This window comes from Pristiophorus japonicus, unplaced genomic scaffold, assembly GCF_044704955.1.
Source record: "Pristiophorus japonicus isolate sPriJap1 unplaced genomic scaffold, sPriJap1.hap1 HAP1_SCAFFOLD_45, whole genome shotgun sequence".
Lineage (NCBI taxonomy): Eukaryota > Metazoa > Chordata > Chondrichthyes > Pristiophoridae > Pristiophorus > Pristiophorus japonicus.
This window is the reverse complement of record NW_027254352.1, coordinates 2,854,826-2,881,160: the sequence shown is the minus strand read 5'-3', so window position 1 is coordinate 2,881,160 and position 26,335 is coordinate 2,854,826. Positions and strand designations below refer to the sequence as shown.

Genomic DNA, 26,335 nt, shown 5'->3' with positions numbered 1-26,335 from the left:
CACAATCTGTAACCTCATGGTCCGGCATATCCCTCACTGTAACATTACCATCAAGCCTGGTTCAATTAGGAGTGCAGAAGAGCATGTCAGGAGCAGTACCAGGCGTACCGAGAAAGGAGGTACCAGCCTGGGGAAGCTGCAACACAGGACTACATGCATACTAAGCAGTGGGAGCAGCATGGTATAAACAGGGCTAAGCAATCCCACAATCAATGAATCAGATCAAAGCTCTGCAGTCCTGCCACATCCAGTCGCGAATCAACACAAGAACATACATAAAAACTAGGAGCAGGAGTCGGTCATTCGGCAACTCGAGCCTGCTCCGCCATTCAATAAGATCACGGTTGATTTTCTACCACAACTCCACTTTCCTCCACTATCCTCATATCCCTTTATTCCCTTAATATTCTATGCTGGGTTCAGTTCTACACTCACTGGTTCCTCTCCCCTGAAGCTGCTGGGTTCAGTTCGACACTCACTGGTTCCCCTCCCCTGAAGGTACTGACTCTGGCTGGGTTCAGTTCTATACTCACTGGTTCCCCTCCCCTGAAGGTACTGACTCTGTCTGGGTTCAGTTCTACACTCACTGGTTCCCATCCCCTGAAGGTACTGACTCTGGCTGGATTCAGTTCTACACTCACTGGTTCCCCTCCCCTGAAGGTGTTCACTCTGTCTGGGTTCAGTTCTACACTCACTGGTTCCCCTCCTCTGAAGTTACTGATTCTGGCTGGGTTCAGTTCTACACTCACTGGTTCCTCTCCCCTGAAGGTGCTGACTCTGGCTGGGTTCAGTTCTACACTCACTGGTTCCCCTCCCCTGAAAGTACTGACTCTGGCTGGGTTCAGTTCTACACTCACTGGTTCCCGTCCCCTGAAGGTACTGACTCTGGCTGTGTTCAGTTCTACACTCACTGGTCCCCCTCCCCTGAAGGTACTGACTCAGGCTGGGTTCAGTTCTACACTCACTGGTTCCCGTCCCCTGAAGGTACTGACTCTGGCTGTGTTCAGTTGTACACTCACTGGTTCCCCTCCCCTGAAGGTACTGACTCTGGCTGGGTTCAGTTCTACACTCACTGGTTCCCCTCCCCTGAAGGTACTGACTCTGGCTGGGTTCAGTTCTGCACTCATTGGTTGCCCTCCCCTGAAGGTACTGACTCTGGCTGGGTTCAGTTCTACACTCACTGGTTCCCCTCCCCTGAAGGTACTGACTCTGGCTGGGTTCAGTTCGACACTCACTGGTTCCCCTCCCCTTAAGTAACTGACTCTGGCTGGGTTCAGTTCTACACTCACAGATTCCCTTCCCCTGAAGTTACTGACTCTGGCTGGGTTCAGTTCTACACTCACAGGTTCCCCTCCCCTGAAGGTACTGACTCTGGCTGGGTTCAGTTCTACACTCACCAGTTTCTCTCCAATATGTGACCCATGTGCCCAAACTCCATGTGTGAACCTCGACAGTGAGTGTCGACTGGCTATTCCACTGTCCTCACCTGAGGCCTCACACGTGCATTTTCCAGCAGGGCCACCGGACCCTCCTCCCAATGGTTCAGTGGATAAAGGCATGTAGTATCTGTTCCCCACCCCGCTTCACCCGAACTGTAAAATGGACTGTCGAATGGAATATAAAAGCTACAGACAGTGGGAGGGCTGAATAAAAAACAAACCTCAGTAAAAACACCCAGAGGGTGGGCTATACAGTAAGGGGTTCATTCAAACATTGCAGCAAAACGATGAATCATTGAGAGACCGGAAGGACATCCTCAGAGACAATGATACAGGATACCTGCCATCGATCTAATCAACACAGGCAATAGCACCAGACGCCGGCCATGCACACCTTCAATGGGCCCTGGTCCCTGTCAAGAAGGAAGAGGGACATTCACACATTCCTCAACTGTGGAGCCAGACCTGTTCCTAAGGAAGGTTTGCATTGTACTACACAGCAGGAGAGCTGATCGTGTCCCTGTCTGGGCCAGGGAGTGGAATACACTGATGATCAGGAGATTATTGACCATCGGAAGAGTCGACAGGGGAATAGCAGGAAATATGTTTGATGCTGTGATTATGAAGCCCCATAAAAAGAGGACCACTTCGGGGCGAGGGCAGTGCAGTGAAGGAGGATGCAGGGTGTCACCTGGTCCTGGCCTACAATCCACACCACAACCACCAGCTGTGTGTGTGATTATAAGTTTCAGTCAAACCATCGGGGAATTTGTCCGAGTCGTTTTATAATCACAGTCGAATCGCGGAAGGATGTTAAACTGAGATATTTCCTGTTAGGTTTCAGGTAACCTTGTGCAGGTGGTTTGTATTGTGGGTTCGGTGTTATTCCGGTCGGAATCTCTGGGAGGTTGTGTACTGGGGAATAACACAAGTTCTATAAACATACAAGTTTAAGGTTGAGCCAAAACCCTGTGCCGAGTGTATTTTGTTCTTATAAATCCTGAAGTCAAGAACAGTTGGTGATAGTTTACCGAATCTCTCACAGGCACCACCCAGTGTGACTGAGTCATAGTTCCACCATTCAATTAGATCGTGACTGATCAGTATCTTATCTCCGTCTCCCTGCCTTGGTTCCATCACTCTTAATACCCTTGCCCAAGAAGAATCTATCAATCACAGTTTTGGAATTTTCAATTGGGCCCCAGCCTCAGTTTTATGGAGAACAGAGTTCCAGATTTCCACAACCTTTGAGAACATAAGAAACAGGAGCAGGAGTAGGCCATACGGCGCCTCGAGCCTGCTGCACCATTCAATAAGATCCAGGATGATCTTGTACTTCAGCTCCACTTTCCCGCACTATCCCCATATCCCTCGATTCCTTTAGTGTCCAAACAGCTTTCTATCTCAGCTCTGAATATACTCAATGACTCAGCATCCACAGTCCTCTGGGGGAGAGAATACTAAAGATTCACGACCCTCTGAATGCAGAAATTTCTCATCAGCTCAGTCCTAAATGTCCGAGCCCGTATCCTGAGACAATAACCCTTAGTTCTAGACTCTCGAGCCAAGAGAAACAGATTCTCACCATTTGTGTGAGGAAGTGCTTCCTGACATCACCCCGGAACCTGTGGTGGGAAAATTATTGCAAACAAATCCTGAGGGACAGGATAAATCTTCATTTGGAAAGACATGGATTAATTAAGGACAGTCAGCATGGATTTGTGAAGGGAAGGTCGGGTCTGACTAACTTGATTGAATTTTGAGAGGAGGTAACCGTGAGGGTCGATGAGGGTAGTATGTATGATGGATTGTATATGGATTTCAGCAATGCTTTTGATAAAGTCCCACATGGCAGACTGGTCACAAAAGTAAAAGCCCATGGGATCCAGGGCTAAGTGACAAGTTGGATCCAAACTTGGCTCAGGCTGGAAGCAAAAGATAATGGTAGATGGGTGTTTTTGTGACTGGAAGGCTGTTTCCAGTGGGGTTCTGCAGGGCTCAGTGCTTGATCCCTTGTTTTTTGTGGTTTATAACAATGACTTGGACTTGAATGTTGGGAATATGATTAAGAAGTTTGAAGGGGACACTAAAATAGGCTGTGTGGTTGAGAATTAAGAAGAAAGCTGAGGACTGCAGGAAGATATCAATGTACTGGTCAGGGGGCCGTAAAGTGGCAAATGGAATTCAATCCAGATAAGTGTGAGGTAATGCATTTGGGGAGGTCTAACAAGGCAAGGGATTACACATTGAATGGTACAACACTGAAAATTGTAGAGGATCAAAGGGACCTTGGAGTGTAGGTCCACAGATCCCAGAAAGTGGCAGGCCAGGTCGATAAGGTGGTTAAGAAGGCATATGCAATACTCGCCTTTATTAGTCGAGGCATGGAATACAAGAGCTGGGAGTTTATGCTTGAACTGGTTATTCCGCAGTTGGAATACTGTGTGCAGTTCTGGTCACCACATTACAGGAAAGTTGTGATTGTACTGGAAAGGGTACAGAGGAGATTTACAAGAATGTTACCTGGACTGGAGAATTTTGGCTTTGAGGAAAGATTGGAGATGCTAGGTCTATTTTCTTTGGAACAGAGGACACTGAGGGGAGACCTGATGGAAGTGTATTAAATTATGAGGGGCCTGGATAGAGTGGTTAGGAAGGATCCGTTTCCCTTGGCAGAGGGGTCAACAATAAGGGGGCACAGATTTAAAGTAATTGGTTTGGAGGAGATACGAAGGGAAATTTCTTCACCCAGAGGTTTGTGGGGGTCTGGAACTCACTGCCTGAAAGGATGGTAGAGGCTGAAAACCTCACCACATTTAAAAAATACTTGGATGTGCACTTAAAGTGCCATCACCTACAGGGCTACAGACCAAGAGCTGGAGAGTGGGATTAGGCTGGATAGCTGTTTGTTGCCCGCTTCGGAAACGGTGGGCTGAAATGGCCTCCTGCCATGCTGTAAATTCCGATGATTTTATGATTTATGACCTAGATGAAGGGACCGAGTGTAATGTATCCAAATTTGCTGATGATACAAAACTAGGTGGGACAGTAAGCTGTGAGAACACAAGAGTCTGCAAGATATATATATAAATAGACGATGTGGGTGGGCAGTAAGGTGGAATCTGGAGTATAATGTAGGGAAATGTGAGGATATTCACTTTGGTCGGAATAATTTAAAAAAGCAGAATATCTTTTAAATGATGAGGAACTTTTAAACATCGGAGTTCTCAGAGATTTGGGGTGTTCTCGTGCAAGACACACAGAAAGTGAGCATGCAGGTACGCAAGCAATAAGGAAGGCAAATGGTTTGTCCTTTATTGCAAGAGGGTTGGAGTATAAGAGTAAGGAGGTCTTGCTACAATTGTACAGGGCCTTGGTGAGACCACACCTGGAGTATTGGGCACAGTTTTGTTCTCCTTATCTAAGGACGGAAACACTTGCCTTCGAGAAGGTGCAACAAAGGTTCACAAGATTGATTCCTGGGATGAGAGGACTGTCTTATGATGAGATAGTGTGTAGAATGGGTCTATATACTCTCGAGTTTAGAATAATGAGGTGTGATCTCATTGAAACATACAAGTTTCTGAAGGGGACAGACAGATTAGATGCTGACAGGTTGATTCCCCTGGCTGGACTGTCTAAAACTAGGGGCACAGTCTCAGGATACGGGGTAGACCATTTAAGACAGAGATGAGGTTTAATTTCTTCACTCAGAGGGTTGTGAATCTTTGGCATTCTCTCCCGCAGCGGGCTGTGGACGCTCAGTCTATTCAAGGTTGAGATAGATAGATTTTTGGATTCTAGGTGAATCAAGGAATATGGAGATCAGGCAGGAAAGTGGAGTTGAGGGCGATGATCAGCCATGATCTCATTGAATGGCGGAGCAGGCTCGAGGGATTTTAAGGCCGACTCCTGCTCCTATTTCATAAGTTGACATCCAGGGGACTCTAGATTTATTAGTCCCACCCTTTTTCTTTAAGGTAACATACTTCCTCTGATTCCTCATTATCTCCTCCTTGAATACCTCCCACTGCTCTGAGACTGATTTAACTTCAACATAAGAACATAAGATTTCAGAGCAGGAGTATGCCATTCGGCCCCTTGAGCCTGCTCTGCCATTCAATGAGATCATGGCTGATCTTCTACCTCAACTCCACTTTCCTGCACTATTCCATATCCCTTGATTCCCTTAATGTACAAAAATCTGTCGATAACTGTCTTAAATATACTCAAAGACAGAGCCTCCACAGCCCTCTGGGGTAGAAAATTACAAAGATTAATGAGTGATTAAGTTTCTGCTCATCAGTCCCAAATGGCCAACCCCTTATTTTGAGACTGTGACCCCTGGTTCTAGACTCTTCACCAGAGGAAACATTCTCCCTGCACCTATCCTGTCAAGCCCTGTAAGCATTTTGTATGTTTCAATGAGATCATCTCTCATTCTTCTAAACTCTGGAGAATACATGTCTAGTCTACTCAATTTCTCCTCAGAGGACAATCCTTCCATCCCAGGAATTCAGTTTGGTGAACCTTCGTTGCCATCTTCAATGATAAGTACATCCTTCCTTAGGTAAGCAGCTAAAACTGTACACAATACTCCAGGTGTAGTCTCACCAGGGCCCTATATAATTACAGTAAGACGTCTTTACTCTTGTACTCAACTCCTCTTGTAATAAAGGCCAACATACAATTTGATTTCTTCATTCTTGCTCTACCTGCATATTAACTTTCAGTGATTCGTGTACAAGGACACCAAGGTCCCTCTGAACAACAACATTTCCCAATCTTTCACCATTTCAAGTAGCTGTTTCCAGTCCTCTTTGGCTAAACCACATCTCAGCTTAGTAAAATTGACTTTTCCTCAATTGAGAACTTTTATTCCGAGTCTATCTTTGTCCTTTTCCATAACTACCCGAAATCTAACTGAATTATAATCATTCGCACCATAATGCTGTCCCACTGATACCCCTTCCATCTGCCCAGCTTCAGCCCCTAATACTAAGTCCAGAACTACCCCCTCTCTTGTTCGGCTTGCTACGTACTGGCTAAAAAGTTCAGCTGGTTGCTGACCCCTCTGTGAAGGGAAATAGGTCCTTCCTCTCCACTCTATTTAGACCCCCTCATAATGTTATACACCTCATTAAGGTCTCCCCTCAGCCTCCTCTGTTCCAAAGAAAACAAACTATGAAGAGGGTTGGTGGGCTGGAGGAGGTTACAGAGAATGGGAAGGGTGAGATCCTGGAGAGATTTGAACAAGAGAATGCGTATTTTAAAGGCTGATACCACCAGCCATCTCACCCAGCACAGAATGTAACTCACTACCAACAGGAAGGATGTTACTTTAACTACCACAAATGCATAATGCGGGGAAATCAATCTCTGTCCCTTTAACTTACAGCGACATGGAAAAGGGGAAATGAATGACCTTTAAACACCTGGTGCACTTGGCACTGAAGTGTCTGAAACTCATAATAGGAACTCCAGGAAAACAAAATACTGACAAATGTTAAACTCGATTTAACTTTTAAAAGATAAATTGTTTAACAGGGGTTGACACATACTTACCTGATAGGCTGAATCAGGATCCATTCCTCAAGCACCGTGATTGGTTGCAGAACACACTGCTCCGTGGGCCCTCCGGCCTCTGACCTCTCTTCCTGTTGGTTCCCAGGGCAATCAATCACCACTCGCCAACATTACGCTGGCAGATTAAGTTGAGGAAGAAATAAAAATAGACCGTAACCTGAGTGAAGAAATAAAATTAGAAAAGCATGTTTAATGAACGAGGAGAGACAATATAAACTAAACGGTACAATCCTAAAGGGGGTACATGAATAGTGAGACCTGCGGGTATATGTGCACAAATCACTGAAGGTGGCAGGACAGGTTGAGAAAGCAGTTAAAAAAACTCACAGGATCCTGGGCATCACAGAGTACAAAAGCAAGGAGGTTATGATGAACTTTATAAAACACTGGTTCGGTCTCAACTGGAGCATTGTGTCCAATTCTGGGCACCACACATTAGGATGTGATGGCCTGAGAGAGGGTGTAGAAAAGATTGACAACAATGATTCACGAGATGAGGGACTTCAGTTACGTGGATTGACTGGAGAAGCTGGGGTTGTTCTCTTTGGAGCAGAGAAGGTTGAGAGGAGAATTGATCGAAGTGTTCAAAATCATGAGGGGTCCGGACAGAGTAGATAGAGAGATACTGTTCCCATTGGTGGAGGGGTCGAGAACCAGAGGAGACGGATTTAAGGTGATTGGCAGAAGAACCAAAGGTGACATCAAAAAAATCTATTTTATGCAGCGAGTGGTTAGGATCCGGAAAGCACGGCCTGAAAGGGTGGTGGAGGCAGACTCACTCACAGCTTTCAAAAATAAGTTGGATAAATATTTGAAAGAAAACATTTGCAGGGCCGGGGGAAAGGGCGGGGCAGTGGGACTAGCTGGGAGCCGGCAAGGGCTCGATGGGCCGAACGGCCTTCCGTGCTGTAACTATTCTCTGATTGTGTGAGCAGAACCACTCTGTTCCTTGACTCAATCTAAAGCCTTCCTGATTGTGAGCACCTCTGTTAAACCTGTCCTGCACCTTCACTGCTCCAAGGAGAAACACCGCAGATGATGCAGCCATCATCTTATTGAATGGCGGCAGGCTCGAGGGGCCAAAGGGCCGACGCATCTCCTATTTCTGGTGTTCTCATGTATTCTTGTCACCAGCCCACCAAAAGCGCTGCTCCGCGCCAATCAATGGTCCCTGAAGGTACTGACTCTGGCTGGCTTACGTGCTACATTCACTGGCTCCCCTCCCCTGAAGTTACTGATTCTGGCTGGGTTCAGTTCTACACTCACTGGTTCCCCTCCCGTGAAGGTGCTGACTCTGGCTGGGTTCAGTTCCACACTCACTGGTTCCCCTCTCCTGAAGGTACTGACTCTGGCTGGGTTCAATTCTACACTCACTGGTTCCCCTCCCCTGAAGGTACTGACTCTGGCTGGGTTCAGTTCTACACTCACTGGTTCCCCTCCCCTGAAGGTGCTGACTCTGTCTGGGTTCAGTTCTACACTCACTGGTTCCCCTCCCCAGAAGATACAAACTCTGGCTGGGTTCAGTTCGACACTCACTGGTTCCCCTCCCCTGAAGGTGCTGACTCTGTCTGGGTTCAGTTCTACACTCACTGGTTCCCCTCCCCTGAAGGTGCTGACTCTGTCTGGGTTCAGTTCTACATTCACTGGCTCCCCTCCCCTGAAGTTACTGACTCTAGCTGGGTTCAGTTCTACACTCACTGGTTCCCCTCCCCTGAAGGTGCTGACTCTGTCTGGGTTCAGTTCTACATTCACTGGTTCCTCTCCCCTGAAGTTACTGACTCTGGCTGGGTTCAGTTCTATACTCACTGGTTCCCCTCCCTGAAGGTGCTGACTCTGTCTGGGTTCAGTTCGACATTCACTGGTTCCCCTTCCCTGAAGTTACTGACTCTGGCTGGGTTCAGTTCTACACTCACTGGTTCCCCTTCCCTGGAGTTACTGACTCTGTCTGGGTTCAGTTCTGCACTCACAGGTTCCCCTCCCCTGAAGTTACTGACTCTGGCTGGGTTCAGTTCTACACTCACTGGTTCCCCTCCCCTGAAGTTACTGACTCTGGCTGGGTTCAGTTCTATACTCACTGGTTCCCCTCTCCTGAAGGTGCTGAATCTGTCTGGGTTCATTCTGCACTCACTGGTTCCCCTCCCGTGAAGTTACTGACTCACGCTGGGTTCAGTTCTACACTCATTGGTTCCCCTCCCCTGAAGGTACTGACTCTGTCTGGGTTCAGTTCTACACTCACTGGTTCCCCTCCCCTGAAGCTACTGACTCTGGCTGGGTTCAGTTCCACACTCACTGGTTCCCCTCCCCTGAAGGTGCTGACTCTGTCTGGGTTCAGTTCTACATTCACTGGTTCCCCTCCCCTGATGTTACTGACTCTGTCTGGGTTCAGTTCTGCACTCAATGGATCCCCTCCCCTGAAGGTACTGACTCTGTCTGGGTTCAGTTCTACACTCACTGGTTCCCCTCCCCTGAAGGTACTGACTCTGTCTGGGTTCAGTTCTACACTCACTGGTTCCCCTCCCCTGAAGGTACTGACTCTGGCTGGGTTCAATTCTACACTCACTGGTTCCCCTCCCCTGAAGGTACTGACTCTGGCTGGGTTCAGTTCTACACTCACTGGTTCCCCTCCCCTGATGGTACTGACTCTGGCTGGGTTCAGTTCTACACTCACTGGTTCCACTCCCCTGAATGTACCCTGGCTGGGTTCAGTTCTACACTCACTGGTTCCCCTCCCCTGAAGGTGCTGTCTCTGGCTGGGTTCAGTTCTACACTCACTGGTTCCCCTTCCCTGAAGGTACTGACTCTGGCTGGGTTCAGTTCTACACTCATTGGTTCCCCTCCCCTGAAGGTGCTGTCTCTGGCAGGGTTCAGTTCTACACTCACTGGTTCCCCTCCCCTGAAGGTACTGACTCTGGCTGGGTTCAGTTCTGCACTCATTGGTTCCCCTCCCCTGAAGGTACTGACTCTGGCTGGGTTCAGTTCTACACTCACTGGTTCCCCTCCCCTGAAGGTACTGACTCTGGCTGGGTTCAGTTCTACACTCACTGGTTCCCCTCCCCTGTCGGTACTGACTCTGGCTGTGTTCAGTTCTACACTCACTGGTTCCCCTTCCCTGGAGGTACTGACTCTGGCTGTGTTCAGTTCTACACTCACTGGTTCCCCTCCCCTGAAGGTACTGACTCTGGCTGGGTTCAGTTCTGCACTCACTGGTTCCCCTCCCCTGAAGGTACTGACTCTGGCTGGGGTCAGTTCTACACTCACTGGTTCCCCTCCACTGAAGGTGCTGACTCTGGCTGGGTTCAGTTCCATATTCACTGGTTCCCCTCCCCTGAAGGTACTGACTCTGGCTGGGTTCAGTTCTACACTCACTGGTTCCCCTCCCCTGAAGGTACTGACTCTGGCTGGGTTCAGTTCTACACTCACTGGTTCCCCACCTCTGAAGGTAATGACTCTGGCTGGGTTCAGTTCTACACTCACTGGTTCCCCTCCCCTGATGTTACTGACTCTGTCTGGGTTCAGTTCTGCACTCAATGGATCCCCTCCCCTGAAGGTACTGACTCTGTCTGGGTTTAGTTCTACACTCACTGGTTCCCCTCCCCTGAAGGTACTGACTCTGTCTGGGTTCAGTTCTACACTCACTGGTTCCCCTCCCCTGAAGGTACTGACTCTGGCTGGGTTCAATTCTACACTCACTGGTTCCCCTCCCCTGAAGGTACTGACTCTGGCTGGGTTCAGTTCTACACTCACTGGTTCCCCTCCTCTGATGGTACTGACTCTGGCTGGGTTCAGTTCTACACTCACTGGTTCCACTCCCCTGAATGTACCCTGGCTGGGTTCAGTTCTACACTCACTGGTTCCCCTCCCCTGAAGGTGCTGACTCTGTCTGGGTTCAGTTCTACACTCACTGGTTCCCCTCCCCTGAAGGTACTGACTCTGGCTGGGTTCAATTCTACACTCACTGGTTCCCCTCCCCTGAAGGTACTGACTCTGGCTGGGTTCAGTTCTACACTCACTGGTTCCCCTCCCCTGATGGTACTGACTCTGGCTGGGTTCAGTTCTACACTCACTGGTTCCACTCCCCTGAATGTACCCTGGCTGGGTTCAGTTCTACACTCACTGGTTCCCCTCCCCTGAAGGTGCTGTCTCTGGCTGGGTTCAGTTCTACACTCACTGGTTCCCCTTCCCTGAAGGTGCTGACTCTGTCTGGGTTCAGTTCTACACTCACTGGTTCCCCTCCCCAGAAGATACTAACTCTGGCTGGGTTCAGTTCGACACTCACTGGTTCCCCTCCCCTGAAGGTGCTGACTCTGTCTGGGTTCAGTTCTACACTCACTGGTTCCCCTCCCCTGAAGGTGCTGACTCTGTCTGGGTTCAGTTCTACATTCACTGGCTCCCCTCCCCTGAAGTTACTGACTCTAGCTGGGTTCAGTTCTACACTCACTGGTTCCCCTCCCCTGAAGGTGCTGACTCTGTCTGGGTTCAGTTCTACATTCACTGGTTCCTCTCCCCTGAAGTTACTGACTCTGGCTGGGTTCAGTTCTATACTCACTGGTTCCCCTCCCTGAAGGTGCTGACTCTGTCTGGGTTCAGTTCGACATTCACTGGTTCCCCTTCCCTGAAGTTACTGACTCTGGCTGGGTTCAGTTCTACACTCACTGGTTCCCCTTCCCTGGAGTTACTGACTCTGTCTGGGTTCAGTTCTGCACTCACAGGTTCCCCTCCCCTGAAGTTACTGACTCTGGCTGGGTTCAGTTCTACACTCACTGGTTCCCCTCCCCTGAAGTTACTGACTCTGGCTGGGTTCAGTTCTATACTCACTGGTTCCCCTCTCCTGAAGGTGCTGAATCTGTCTGGGTTCATTCTGCACTCACTGGTTCCCCTCCCGTGAAGTTACTGACTCACGCTGGGTTCAGTTCTACACTCATTGGTTCCCCTCCCCTGAAGGTACTGACTCTGTCTGGGTTCAGTTCTACACTCACTGGTTCCCCTCCCCTGAAGCTACTGACTCTGGCTGGGTTCAGTTCCACACTCACTGGTTCCCCTCCCCTGAAGGTGCTGACTCTGTCTGGGTTCAGTTCTACATTCACTGGTTCCCCTCCCCTGATGTTACTGACTCTGTCTGGGTTCAGTTCTGCACTCAATGGATCCCCTCCCCTGAAGGTACTGACTCTGTCTGGGTTCAGTTCTACACTCACTGGTTCCCCTCCCCTGAAGGTACTGACTCTGTCTGGGTTCAGTTCTACACTCACTACTTCCCCTCCCCTGAAGGTACTGACTCTGGCTGGGTTCAATTCTACACTCACTGGTTCCCCTCCCCTGAAGGTACTGACTCTGGCTGGGTTCAGTTCTACACTCACTGGTTCCCCTCCCCTGATGGTACTGACTCTGGCTGGGTTCAGTTCTACACTCACTGGTTCCACTCCCCTGAATGTACCCTGGCTGGGTTCAGTTCTACACTCACTGGTTCCCCTCCCCTGAAGGTGCTGTCTCTGGCTGGGTTCAGTTCTACACTCACTGGTTCCCCTTCCCTGAAGGTACTGACTCTGGCTGGGTTCAGTTCTACACTCATTGGTTCCCCTCCCCTGAAGGTGCTGTCTCTGGCAGGGTTCAGTTCTACACTCACTGGTTCCCCTCCCCTGAAGGTACTGACTCTGGCTGGGTTCAGTTCTGCACTCATTGGTTCCCCTCCCCTGAAGGTACTGACTCTGGCTGGGTTCAGTTCTACACTCACTGGTTCCCCTCCCCTGAAGGTACTGACTCTGGCTGGGTTCAGTTCTACACTCACTGGTTCCCCTCCCCTGTCGGTACTGACTCTGGCTGTGTTCAGTTCTACACTCACTGGTTCCCCTTCCCTGGAGGTACTGACTCTGGCTGTGTTCAGTTCTACACTCACTGGTTCCCCTCCCCTGAAGGTACTGACTCTGGCTGGGTTCAGTTCTGCACTCACTGGTTCCCCTCCCCTGAAGGTACTGACTCTGGCTGGGGTCAGTTCTACACTCACTGGTTCCCCTCCACTGAAGGTGCTGACTCTGGCTGGGTTCAGTTCCATATTCACTGGTTCCCCTCCCCTGAAGGTACTGACTCTGGCTGGGTTCAGTTCTACACTCACTGGTTCCCCTCCCCTGAAGGTACTGACTCTGGCTGGGTTCAGTTCTACACTCACTGGTTCCCCACCCCTGAAGGTGCTGACTCTGGCTGGGTTCAGTTCTACATTCACTGGTTCCCCGCCCCTGAAGGTACTGACTCTGGCTGGGTTCAGTTCTACACTCACTGGTTCCCTTCCCCTGAAAATGCTGACTCTGGCTGGGTTCAGTTCGACAGTCACTGGTTCCCCCCCGCTGAAGGTAGTGACTCTGGCTGGGTTCAGTTCTACACTCACTGGTTCCCCTCCCCTGAAGGTAATGACTCTGGCTGGGTTCAGTTCTACACTCACTGGTTCCCCTCCCCTGAAGTTACTGACTCTGGCTGGGTTCAGTTCTACACTCACTGCTTCCCCTCCTCTGAAGGTGCTGACTCTGGCTGGGTTCAGTTCTACACTCACTGGTTCCCCTCCCCTGAAGGTGCTGACTCTGGCTGGGTTCAGTTCCACACTCACTGGTTCCCCTCCCCTGAAGATACTGACACTGGCTGTGTTCAGTTCTACACTCACTGGTTCCCCTCCCCTGAAGGTGCTGACTCTGGCTGGGTTCAGTTCTACATTCACTGGTTCCCCTCCCCTGAAGGTACTGACTCTGGCTGGGTTCAGTTCTACATTCACTGGTTCCCCTCCCCTGAAGGTACTGACTCTGGCTGGGTTCAGTTCTACACTCACTGGTTCCCCTCCCCTGAAGGTACTGACTCTGGCTGGGTTCAGTTCTACATTCACTGGTTCCCCTCCCCTGAAGGTACTGACTCTGGCTGGGTTCAGTTCTACACTCACTGGTTCCCCTCCCCTGAAGGTGCTGACTCTGGTTGGGTTCAGTTCTACACTCAATGGTTCCCTTCCCCTGAAGGTGCTGACTCTGGCTGGGTTCAGTTCGACAGTCACTGGTTCCCCTCCCCTAAATGTACTGACTCTGGCTGGGTTCAGTTCTACACTCACTGGTTCCCCTCCCCTGAAGGTACTGACTCTGGCTGGGTTCAGTTCTACACTCACTGGTTCCCCTCCCCCGAAGGTAATGACTCTGGCTGGGTTCAGTTCTACACTCACTGGTACCCCTCCCCTGAAGTTACTGACTCTGGCTGGGTTCAGTTCTACACTCACTGGTTCCCCTCCCCCGAAGGTAATGACTCTGGCTGGGTTCAGTTCTACACTCACTGGTACCCCTCCCCTGAAGTTACTGACTCTGGCTGGGTTCAGTTCTACACTCACTGGTTCCCCTCCCATGAAGGTACTGACTCTGGCTGGGTTCAGTCCCACCATCACTGGTTCCCCTCCCCTGAAGGTGCTGACTCTGTCTGGGTTCAGTTCTACATTCACTGTTTCCCCTCCCCTGGAGGTACTGACTCTGGCTGGGTTCAGTTCTACACTCACTGGTTCCCCTCCCCTGAATGTACTGACTCTGGCTGGGTTCAGTTCGACATTCACTGGTTCCCCTCCCCTGAAGGTACTGACTCGGTCTGGGTTCAGTTCTACATTCACTGGTTCCCCTCCCCTGAAGGTCCTGACTCTGGCTGGGTTCAGTTCTACACTCACGAGTTCCCCTCCCCTGAAGGTGCTGACTCTGACTGGGTTCAGTTCTACATTCACAGGTTCCCCTCCCCTGAAGTTACTGACTCTGGCTGGGTTCAGTTCTACACTCACTGGTTCCCCTCCCCTGAAGGTACTGACTCTGGCTCGGTTCAGTTCTACACTCACTGGTTCCCCTCCCCTGAAGGTGCTGACTCTGTCTGGGTTCAGTTCTACATTCACTGGTTCCCCTCCCCTGTAGGTACTGACTCTGTCTGGGTTAAGTTCTGCACTCACTGGTTCCCCTCCCCTGAAGGTGCTGACTCTGGCATTGTTCAGTTCTACACTCACTGGATCCCCTCCCCTGAAGGTACTGACTCTGTCTGGGTTCAGTTCTGCACTCACTGGTTCCCCTCCCCTGAAGGTACTGACTCTGGCTGGGTTCAGTTCCAGACACTGACATTATTCACTTTGTTCCTGCACTAAGATGGCCGCGCATGCTCCGTGCTACTCACTGAATCAAGATGGCGGAGCGCTGATCATTCCTTCCTGTACCAAGGTGGCCGCCGTTAGCCTGGGCCTGTGACCGGAAGAAAGCTCCGAAGCTGCAACCGCCGATATTCCGCTAATTATTCCGGGCTTGCGGCGGGCACGGGTTGTTTAAGAAGCCTCCCCGGCTCCCCACTGGTCCCTTACTCCGCTCCGTCCCGCTTAAAACGACACTTCCGAGGATCCTGTCCAAAACATGTCTCCTCCGCCATTACACGCACCGCGCCTGCGCACTGAGCTCCAGTATTCTGGGTGCGACACTTTCTCCCCCGCGGGGCATGCTGGTTACAAAAGTCCATGGGAAATCGGAGCAGGAGTGGGCCACCCGGACCCCCGAGCCTGCTCCCCATTCAATAACATTTGATGGGACAGTCTCGGGGGAACTTTACTCTGTATCTAAGCCCTGCTGTACCTGCCCTGGGAGTGTTTCATGGGACAGTGTAGACCGAGCTTTACTCTGTATCTGAATCGGGATAAATGGGTCATTTTCCGTTTGGCAAACAGTGACTCGAGGGAAGCCGTAAGGATCGGTATTTGTCCTCAACTATTTGCAATCTAAATGACTTGGATGAAGGGACAGAGTGTAATGCAGCCAATTTGCTGATGACACAAAGATGGTCAGGAAAGCAAATTGTGGAGAGGACACAAAAAATCAGCAAAGGGACCTAGGCAGGCTAAGTGACTGGGCAAAAATTTGGCAGATGGTGTATAATGTGGGAAAATGTGAGGTTATCAACTTTGGCAGAAAAAAATAGAACAGCAAATTATAATTTAAATGGAGAAAAATTGCAAAGTGCTGGAGTACAGTGGGACCTGGGGGTCCTTGTGCATGAAACACACAAAGTTAGTATGCAGGTACAACAATAATCACGGAGGCAAATGGAATGTTGGCCTTTATTGCCAGGGAGATAGAGTATAAAAGCAGAGAATTTCTGCTACAACTGTACAGGTTATTGGTGAAGCCACACCTGGAGTACTGCATACAGTTTTGGTCCCTGTATTTAAGGAAGGATTTACTTGCATTGGACGCTGTTCAGAGAAGGTTCACTAGATTGATTCGGGAGCTGAGAGGGTTGACTTATGAAGATAGGATCAGTTTGTTGGGTCTATACACATTGGAGTTCAAAAGAATGAGAGGTGATCTTATTGAAACATATAAGGTAATGAGGGGGCTCGACAAGTTGAATGCAGAGAGGATATTTGCACTCAGAGGAAACTAAAACTAGGGGACATAGTCTCAGAATAAGAGGCTGCACATTTAAAACTGAGATGAAGAGGAATTTCTTCTCTCAAGGGTTGTAAATCTATGGAATTTCTACCCCAGAGAGCTGTGGAGGCTGGGTCATTGAATATATTAAAGGCGGAGATAGACAGATTTTTGAGCGATAAGCGAATAAAGTGTATGGGGAGCGGGCAGGGAAGTGGAACTGAGCCCAAGATCAATCAGCCATGATCTTATTAAATGGCAAAGGAGTCTCGAGGGGCAAGTGGCCTACTCCTGCTCCTATTTCTTATATTATAATCTACCCTGTGCTGTACCTGCCCTGGGAGTGTTTGATGGCACAATGCAGAGAGAGCTTTATTCTGTATCTAACCCATGCTGTCGTTGTCCTGGGAGTGTGTAATGGTAGAGTGTAGAGGGAGCTTTACTCTGTATTGAATCCGTGCCGTACCTGCCCTGGGAGTGTTTCATAGGACAGTGCAGAGGTAACTTTACTCTGTATCTAACCAATGCAGTATCTACTTTGGAATGCTTGGGACAGGGTAGAGGGAGATATACTCCGTATCTAACCAGTGTTGTACAAGCCCTTGGAATGTCTGGTGGGACATTGATGAGGAAGCTTTACTCTGTATCTAAGAAAGGCAAGTATATCATTCCTTGGATTAGGCGACCAAAACTGTGCACAGTAATCCAGGTGTGGTCTCATCAAAGCCCTGTAGAGAGATTATAGAGAGAATGACACTGTATCTAAATTATGCTGTGCTTGCCCTTGGAGTTTATATTTGCACAGTGTTGGGGGAGTTTCATTTAGTATCTTACCAATGCAGAACCTGCCCTGGGAATGTCCAGTGGAATAGTATAGAGGGAGATTTAGCCTGTATTTAAACCATGCTGTACCTGCCCTGGAATGGTTGGGACAGGGTAGAAGGAGCTGTACCCGGTGTCTAACCTGTGCTGTACCTGCCCTGGGAGTGTTTGTTGGTACAGTGTAGAGGGAGCTTTACTTTGTATCTAATCCGTGCTGTACCTGTCCTAGGAGTGTTATTCGGGACAGTGTAGAGGGACATTTACTCTGTATCTAACCCGTGCTGTACCTGTCCTGGGAGAGTTTGTTGGGACAGTGTAGATGGAACTTTATTCTGTATCTACGCCTGCTGTACCTGCCCTGGGAGTGTTTGATGGGACAGTGTAGAGTGAGTTTTACTCTGTATCTGCCCCATGCTGTACCTGCCCTGTGATTTGATGCAACAGTGTATAGGAAGCTTTATTCTGTATCTAACCAATGCATTATCTACCCTGGAATATTGGGACAGGATAGAGGGAGATATACTCCGTATCGAACCTGTGTTGTACAGGCCCTTGGAATGTCTGGTGGGACAGTGTTGAGGGAGCTTTACTCTTTATCTAAGCAAGGCAGATATGTCCTTCCTTAGATAAGGCGACCAAAACTGTGCACAATTGAGAGAGAGATTAGAGTGAGAATTATACTGTGTCTAAATTGTGCTGTAGCTGTCCTATGTGTGTTTATTTGACAGTGCAGTGGGATCTTTCCTTAGTGTCTAACCAATGCAGTACCTGCCCTGGGAGTGTTTGACGAAACAGTGCAGAGGAGATTTACTCTGTATCTAACCCGTGCTGCACCTGCCCTGAGAGTGTTGATGGGATAATGGAGAGGTAACTTTACTCTGTATCTAACCCCGTGCTTCACCTGCCCTGAGAATGTGGATTGATGTGTGGAATGACCTGTGGAATGAGGTGTGGAATGATGTGTGGAATGATGTGTGGAATGATATGTAGAATGAGGTGTGGAATGATGTGTGGGATGATGTGTAGAATGATGTGTGGAATGATGTGTGCAATGATGTGTGGAATGACGGGTGGATTGTGTTGTGGAATGATGCGTGGAATGATGTGTGGAATGATGTGTGGAACGATGTCTGAAATGAGGTTTGGAATGATGTCTGGAATGAAGTTTGCAATGATTTGTGAAATTATGTTTGGAATGATGTGTGGAATGATGAATGATATGTTAAATGATACGTGGAATGACGTGTGGAATGATGTGTGGAATGATGCTTGGAATGACGTGTGAAATGATGTGTGGAATGATGTATGGAATGAGGTTTGGAATGATGTGTGGAATGAGGTGTGGAATGATGTGTGGAATGAGTTTTGGAATAATTTGTGGAATGAGTTGTGGAATGATGCGTGGAATGATGTGTGGAATGATGTGAATGATGTTTGGAATGATGTTTGGAATGAGCTGTGGAATGATGTGTGGAATGATGTGTGGAATGAGGTTTGGAATGATGTCTGGAATGTTGTGTGGAATGACGTTTGGACTGAGTTGCGGAATAATGTATGGAATGAGGTGTGGAATGATGTGTGAATGATGTGTGGAATTATGTGTGGAATGATGTGCGGAATGATGTGTGGAATGGTGTGTGGAATGATGTGTGGAATGATGTGTGGAATGATGTGTGGAATGATGCATGGAATGATGCGTGGAATGATGTCTGGTATGATGTGTGGAATGATGTGTGGAATGATGCATGGAATGATGCGTGGAATGATGTGTGGTATGATGTGTGGAATGAGTTTTGGAATGATGTGTGGAATAATGTGTGAAATGACGTGTGGAATGACGTGTGGAATGAGTTGTGGAATGATATGTGGAATGAGGTGTGGAATGAAGTGTGGGATGCTGTGTGGAATGGTGTGTGGATTGATGTGTGGAATGACGTGTGGAATGATGTTTGGAATGATGTGTGGAATGATGTGTGGAATGATATGTAGAATGAGGTGTGGAATGATGTGTGGGATGATGTGTGGAATGATGTGTGGAATGATGTGTGCAATGATGTGTGGAATAAAGTGTGGAATGAGGTTTGGAATGATGTGTGCAATTGTGATTGGAATGAGGTGTGGAATGATGTGTGGAATGACGGGTGGATTGTGTTGTGGAATGATGCGTGGAATGATGTGCGGAATGATGCATGGAATGATGCATGGAATGATGTGTGGTATGATGTGTGGAATGACGTGTGGAATGACGTGTGGAATGATGCATGGAATGATGCGTGGAATGATGTCTGGTATGATGTGTGGAATGATGTGTGGAATGATGCATGGAATGATGCGTGGAATGATGTGTGGTATGATGTGTGGAATGAGGTTTGGAATGATGTGTGGAATAATGTGTGTAATGATATGTAGAATGAGGTGTGGAATGATGTGTGGGATGATGTGTGGAATGATGTGTGCAATGATGTGTGCAATGATGTGTGGAATAAAGTGTGGAATGAGGTTTGGAATGATGTGTGGAATGATGATTGGAATGAGGTGTGGAATGATGTGTGGAATGACGGGTGGATTGTGATGTGGAATGATGCGTGGAATGATGTGTGGAATGATGTGTGGAATGATGTTTGGAATAAAGTTTAGAATGAGCTGTGGAATGATATCTGGAATGAAGTGTGGAATGAGGTGTGGAATGATATGTGGAATAATGTGAGGAATGAGATGTGGCATGAGGTGTGGAATGATGCGTGGAATGAGATGTGGAATGATATGTGGAATGATGTGTGGAATGAGATGTGGAATGATTTGTGGCATGATGTGTGGAATGATGTGTGGAATGAGGTGTGGAATGATGTGTGGAATGGTGTTTGGAATGATGTGTGAAATGATGTGTGGAATAATGTGTGGAATGAAGTGTGGAATGACGGGAGGAATGAGTTGTGGAATGATGCGTGGAATGATGTGTGGAATGATGTGAATGATGTTTGGAATGATGTGTGGAATGAGGTGTGGAATAATGTGTGGAATGATGTGTGGAATGATTTGTGGAATGATGTGTTAAATGATATGTGGAATGATATGTGGAATGATGTCTGGAATGATGTCTGGAATGACGTGTGGAATGATGTGTGGAATGATGTGTGGAATGAGGTTTGGAATGATGTCTGGAATGATGTGTGGAAAGAAGTTTGGAATGAGTTGTGGAATGATGTATGGAATGATGTGTGGAATGATGTGAGGAATAATGTGTGGAATGATTGTGGAATGAGGTGTGGAATGATGTGCGGAATGATGTGTGGAATGATGTGTGGAATGATGTGTGGAATGATGTGTGGAATGATGCGTGGAATGATGCGTGGAATGATGCGTGGAATGATGTGTTGAATGATGTGTGGAATCAGGTTTGCAATTATTTGTGGAATGATGCGTGGAATGATGTGTGGAATGATGTGTGGAATGAGGTTTGCAATGATTTGTGGAATGATGTTTGGAATGATGTGCGGAATGATGAATGATATGTTAAATGATACATGGAATGATGTGTGGAATGAGGTTTGGATTAATGTGTGGAATGATGTGTGGAATGATGTGTGGAATGATGTGTGAAATGATGTTTGGAATAATGTGTGAAATGCTGTTTGGAATGATGTGTGGAATAATGTGTGGAATGAGGCTTGGAATGATGTGTAGAAAGCTGAGTAGAATGAGGTGTGGACTGATGGGTGGAATGATGTGGAATGATGTTTGAAATGATGTGTGGAATGATGTGTGGAATGAGGTTTCGAATGATGTATGGAATGAATTTGGAATGACGTGTGGAATGATGTGTGCAATGCGGTGTGGAAAGTGGTGTGGAATGATGTGTGGAATGATCTATCGAATGGTGTGTGGAATGATTTGTGGAATGATGTGAGGGAGGATGTGTGAAATGACGTGTGGAATGATGTGTCGAATGATGTGTGGATTGATGTTTGGAATGAGGTGTGGAATGTTACGCAGAATGAAGTGTGGAATGTCGTGTGGGATGAAGTGTGGAATGATGTGTGGAATGATGTGTGGAATGATTAGTGGAATGATGTGTGGAATGGTGTGTGGAATCATGGGTGGAATGATGTGTGGAATGATGCGTGGAATGATGTGTCGAATGATGTGTGGAATGAGGTGTGGAAAGATGTGTGGAATGAGGTGTGGAATGATGTGTAGAATAATGTGTAGAATGATGCATGGAATGAGGTTTAGAATGATGTGTGGATTGATGTGTGGAATGATGGGTGGAATGATGTGTGAAATTTCGTGTGGGATGAGTTGAGGAATTAGGTGTGAATTGAGGTGTGGAATGAGGTGTGAATTGAGGTGTGGAATGAGGTGTGAAATGAGGTGTGGAATGATGTGTGGAACGATGTGTGGAATGATGTGTGGAATGATGTGTGGAATGAGCTGTGCAATGATGTGTGGAATGATATGTGAAATGATGTGTGGAATTATATGTGGAATGATGTGTGAAATGACGTGTGAATTGAGGCGGGGAATGAGGTGTGAAATGAGGTGTTGAATGATGTGTGGAATGGTTTGTGGAATGATGTGTGGAATGAGGTGTGGAATGATATGTGGAATGAAATGTGGTATGATGTGTGGAATGACGTGTGGAATGATGTTTGGAATGAGCTTTGGAATGATGTTTGTAATGATGTGTGGATTGATATGTGGAATGATGCGTGGAATGATGCGTGGAATGAGGTGTGGAATGAGGTGTAGAATGAGATGTGGAATGAGGTGTGGAATGATGTGTGGAATGATTGTGTAATGAAGTCTGGAATGATGTGTGGAATTAGGTGAGGAATGTTGTGTGGAATGATGTGTGAAATTTCGTGTGGGATGAGTTGAGGAATTAGGTGTGAATTGAGGTGTGGAATGAGGTGTGAATTGAGGTGTGGATGAGGTGTGAAATGAGGTGTGGAATGATGTGTGGAACGATGTGTGGAATGATGTGTGGAATGATGTGTGGAATGAGCTGTGCAATGATGTGTGGAATGATATGTGAAATGATGTGTGGAATTATATGTGGAATGATGTGTGAAATGACGTGTGAATTGAGGCGGTGAATGAGGTGTGAAATGAGGTGTTGAATGATGTGTGGAATGGTTTGTGGAATGATATGTGGAATGAGGTGTGGAATGATATGTGGAATGAAATGTGGTATGATGTGTGGAATGACGTGTGGAATGATGTTTGGAATGAGCTTTGGAATGATGTTTGTAATGATGTGTGGATTGATATGTGGAATGATGCGTGGAATGATGCGTGGAATGAGGTGTGGAATGAGGTGTGGAATGAGATGTGGAATGAGGTGTGGAATGATGTGTGGAATGATTGTGTAATGAAGTCTGGAATGATGTGTGGAATTAGGTGAGGAATGTTGTGTGGAATGAGGTGTGAAATGAGGTGTGGAATGAGGTGCGGAATGATGTGTGGAATGAGGTGTGGAATGATGTGTGGAATGAGGGTTGGAATGATGTGTGGAATGATGTGTGGAATGATGTGTGGAGTGATGAGTGGAATGATGGGGCCCCAGCTGTTTACATTGTACATTAATGATTTAGACGAGGGGATTAAATGTAGTAGCTCCAAATTTGCGGATGACATTAAGTTGGGTGGCAGTGTGAGCTGCGAGGAGGATGCTATGAGGCTGCAGAGCGACTTGGATAGGTTAGGTGAGTGGGCAAATGCATGGCAGATGAAGTATAATTTGGATAAATCTGAGGTTATCCACTTTTGTGGTAAAAACAGAGAGACAGACTATTATCTGAATGGTGATAGTTTAGTAAAAGGGGAGGTGCAACGAGACCTGGGTGTCATGGTACATCATGCATTGCAGGTACAGCAGGCCGTTAAGAAAGCAAATGGCATGTTGGCCTTCATAGCGAGGAGATTTGAGTACAGGGGCTGGGAGGTATTGCTACAGTTGTACAGCGCATTGGTGAGGCCACACCTGGAGTATTGTGTACAATTTGGTCTCCAAACCTGAGGAAGGACCTTCTTGCTATTGAGGGAGTGCAGCGCAGGTTCACCAGACTGATTCCCGGGATGGCGGGACTGACCTATCAAGAAAGAGTGGATCAACTGGGCTTGTATTCACTGGAGTTCAGAAGAATGGGAGGTGACCTCATAGAAACTTTTAAAATTCTGACGGAGTTAGACAGGTTAGATGCAGGAATAATGTTCCCAATTTTGGGGAAGTCCAGAACCAGGGGACACAGTCTAAGGATAATGAGTAAGCCATTTAGGACCGAGATGAGGAGCAACTTCTTCACCCAGAGAGTGGCGAACCTGTGGAATTCTCTACCACAGAAAGATGTTGAGGCCAATTCACTAAATATATTCAAAAAGGAGTCAGATGAAGTCCTTAATACTAGGGGGATCAAGGGGTATGGCGAGAAAGCAGGAATCGGGTACTGAAGTTGCATGTTCAGCCATGAACTCATTGAATGGCGGTGCAGGCTAGAAGGGCCGAATGGCCTACTCCTGCACCTATTTTCTATGTTTCTATGTTACCCCCGAAGCTCTCCCACCAACACAAGCTCTCCTACCTCCCCAAGCACTCATTCGCTGGCAAGCTCTCCTAACCCCCCAGAAGCTCTCCTACCCCCAAACTCTCCACCACCCATTATCTCCTACACCCCATTCTCTCCTTCCCCCCCATTCTCTCCTATATCCAAAGCTCTCCCACCACCCCAAGCTCTCCTATCCTACCTAGCTCCGCTAGCCCTCCACGCTCTTCTACACCCACAAACTCTCCTACACTCCAATCGATCCTCCCCCGCAAAGCTCTGCTACCGAACGACGCACTCCTCCCCTGCCCCACAAGCTCTCCTCCCCAGCCCGCCACAAGCTCTCCTACCCGACAAAAGCTCTCCCACCCATCCAAGCTCTCCTACCCCCCCAAGTTCTCTTCCCCCCAAACTTTCCTACTCCCCCCCCAGCGTTCCTACACCCCCAAGATTTCCAACCCATCCACCCAATCTCTTCTCCCCCCACAAGCTCTGCTATCTTCCATGTTCAGCTATCCCCAAGCTCTCCCCTCCCCAGTTCCCTTCTAACACCAGCAAGCTCCCTTCGACCACGCCCCATGTTCTCTTCAACCCACCCAAGCACTCTTCTCCACCTTCGCCTTAGCTCTATTCACCGCCCCCACCCACCGACCAGCTCTCATAATCCAACACCGCACAGTAATCCCCTACCCCCCGAGCTCTTCAAGCCTCCCGCCCAAGCTCTTCAACCCTCCCGCCCAAACTCTACTATCCCCCCAAGTTCTCCTATCCCACCAACCTCTGCTATCCCGCCAAGCTCTCCTAACCCCACAAGCTCCCTTACTCCATCAAGCTATCCAACCCCCAAAGGCACTCCTCGCCCGCAAGCTCTCCGATTCCCCAAGTTTTCCGACCCCTCTCCCGCAAGCACTCCTTCGCACCAATCTTTCCTAATCCCTGAAGCTCTCTAACCCACCCCGAAGTTCTCTCCTACACCCCAGGCTCCTACCATCCCACCAAGATCATTTACCCACCCCCCAATCACTCCAACACCCCATGCTCTCCTACCCCAATGCTCTCCTATAGCGACAAGCTCTCCTACCCAACAAAGCATTCCTAGCCTCCCCCCCAAGCTTTGTTACACCGCCCAAACACTCCTAACCTCTCCAAGCTCTCCCACCACCAACCCCCGCCCCCAAACATTCCTGCACGCAAAAGCTCTGCTACATCTGAAAGTTCTTCAATCCTCCCAAGCTCTCCTACACCGCTAAGCACTCCTGCCCCCGCAAGCTCTCCTTCTCCCCCAATATCTGCTAACCTCGACAAGCTCTGCAACCCTGCCAAACTCTCCTACCCCACCAAGCTCTCCGACACCCCCCAAGCTTTTCTATTCCACCAAGCTCTGCTCCACCCCAAGCACTCACCCCCCTCAAGATCTCTTATAAGCCCTCCAGCGCTCTTCTACCGTCCCCAAGGCTCTTCTACCCCATCAAAGCACTCTTCTGTACCCCTAAAGCTCTCTTCTACAGAACCTAACATTCATCTACCCGCCTTAGCTCTTGTACCGTCCCCCTCCCGCCCGCCCCCACGCCCGCCCCCACGCTTTCCTTTCCACAGGTGGCAAATTGTTTTGGGGAAATTGATAGGATTGAAAACCGAAAAACGGGGGCTGATTGGCTGAATCGCACAGTACTTAAGGAGGTGTCGCTCGCAATAATGGCTCTGGATCAGTTCCAATGGACTGAAGGGTAGCTAATGTAACATCACTTTTTAAAAAAGGAGGGAGAGATAAAACGGGTAATTATAGACCTGTTAGCCTGACATCAGTAGTGGGGAAAGGGTTGGAATCAATTATTATGGATGAAATAGATGTGCATTTGGAAAGCAGTGACAGGGTCAGTCCAAGTCAGCATGGATTTGTGAAAGGGAAATCACGGTTGACAAATCTTCTGGAATTTTTTGTGGATGTAACTACTAGTTTGGACAAGGGACTACCACTTATTCTGAAACTGTGACCCCTGGTTCTGGACTTCCCCAACCTTGGGAATATTCTTCCTACATCTAACCTGTACAATCTGGAAATAATTGTATATGTTTCTATGAGGTCCCCTCTCATTCAGTCACCCGCGGATTAAAGCTGCATTCACCACTTTCTGCCGGCAGCTGATTGGAGTGTGTGTGGGCAACAATGTTGCTGCTTGTCCCGCCTCACTCACACTAGAGCTGGGGTAGGGCGATTAGTTCATGAGATGTTTCTGGCTTTCATCTGCTGATTTGAAGCGAGGTAACGCTGCAAATTCATAAATTAATCTTTCACAACTCAACTGAAAGCAGCCGGAACGTGAAGCTTTGAGAGGGGCTTTCTGCACTGTCAAGGCTGGAAATAAGAGTGGCAAGAGACACTGTTTCGAGTATGCGTGTGTACAGAAACGTACAGAGAAATCATCAAAAAGAGCAAGGTTGTGAGACATTTCAGCTTGTTAATATTGAACCACTAATGTGTATTCAATTTTTTCTAATATTTAAATGAACACATTTTCGAAATGTTTCCACCCCGTTTGGGACC

General features: G+C 48.1%; 1 protein-coding gene across 2 annotated transcripts in view; it reads right to left on the bottom strand.

Moving 5' to 3' along the window:
- LOC139251838 (zinc finger protein 623-like) overlaps window positions 1-15,438 on the bottom strand; it is a 30,624-nt gene extending 15,186 nt beyond the window's left edge. For both annotated transcript variants that reach the window (XM_070873316.1, XM_070873317.1), the window contains exons 1-2: window positions 15,186-15,438; window positions 7,005-7,182 (exon numbers count right to left, since the gene is read on the bottom strand). The gene's annotated coding sequence lies outside the window, so the exon portion shown is untranslated. The remainder of the gene's footprint in view (window positions 1-7,004; window positions 7,183-15,185) is intronic.
- Between the last annotated feature and the right edge of the window lie 10,897 nt (window positions 15,439-26,335).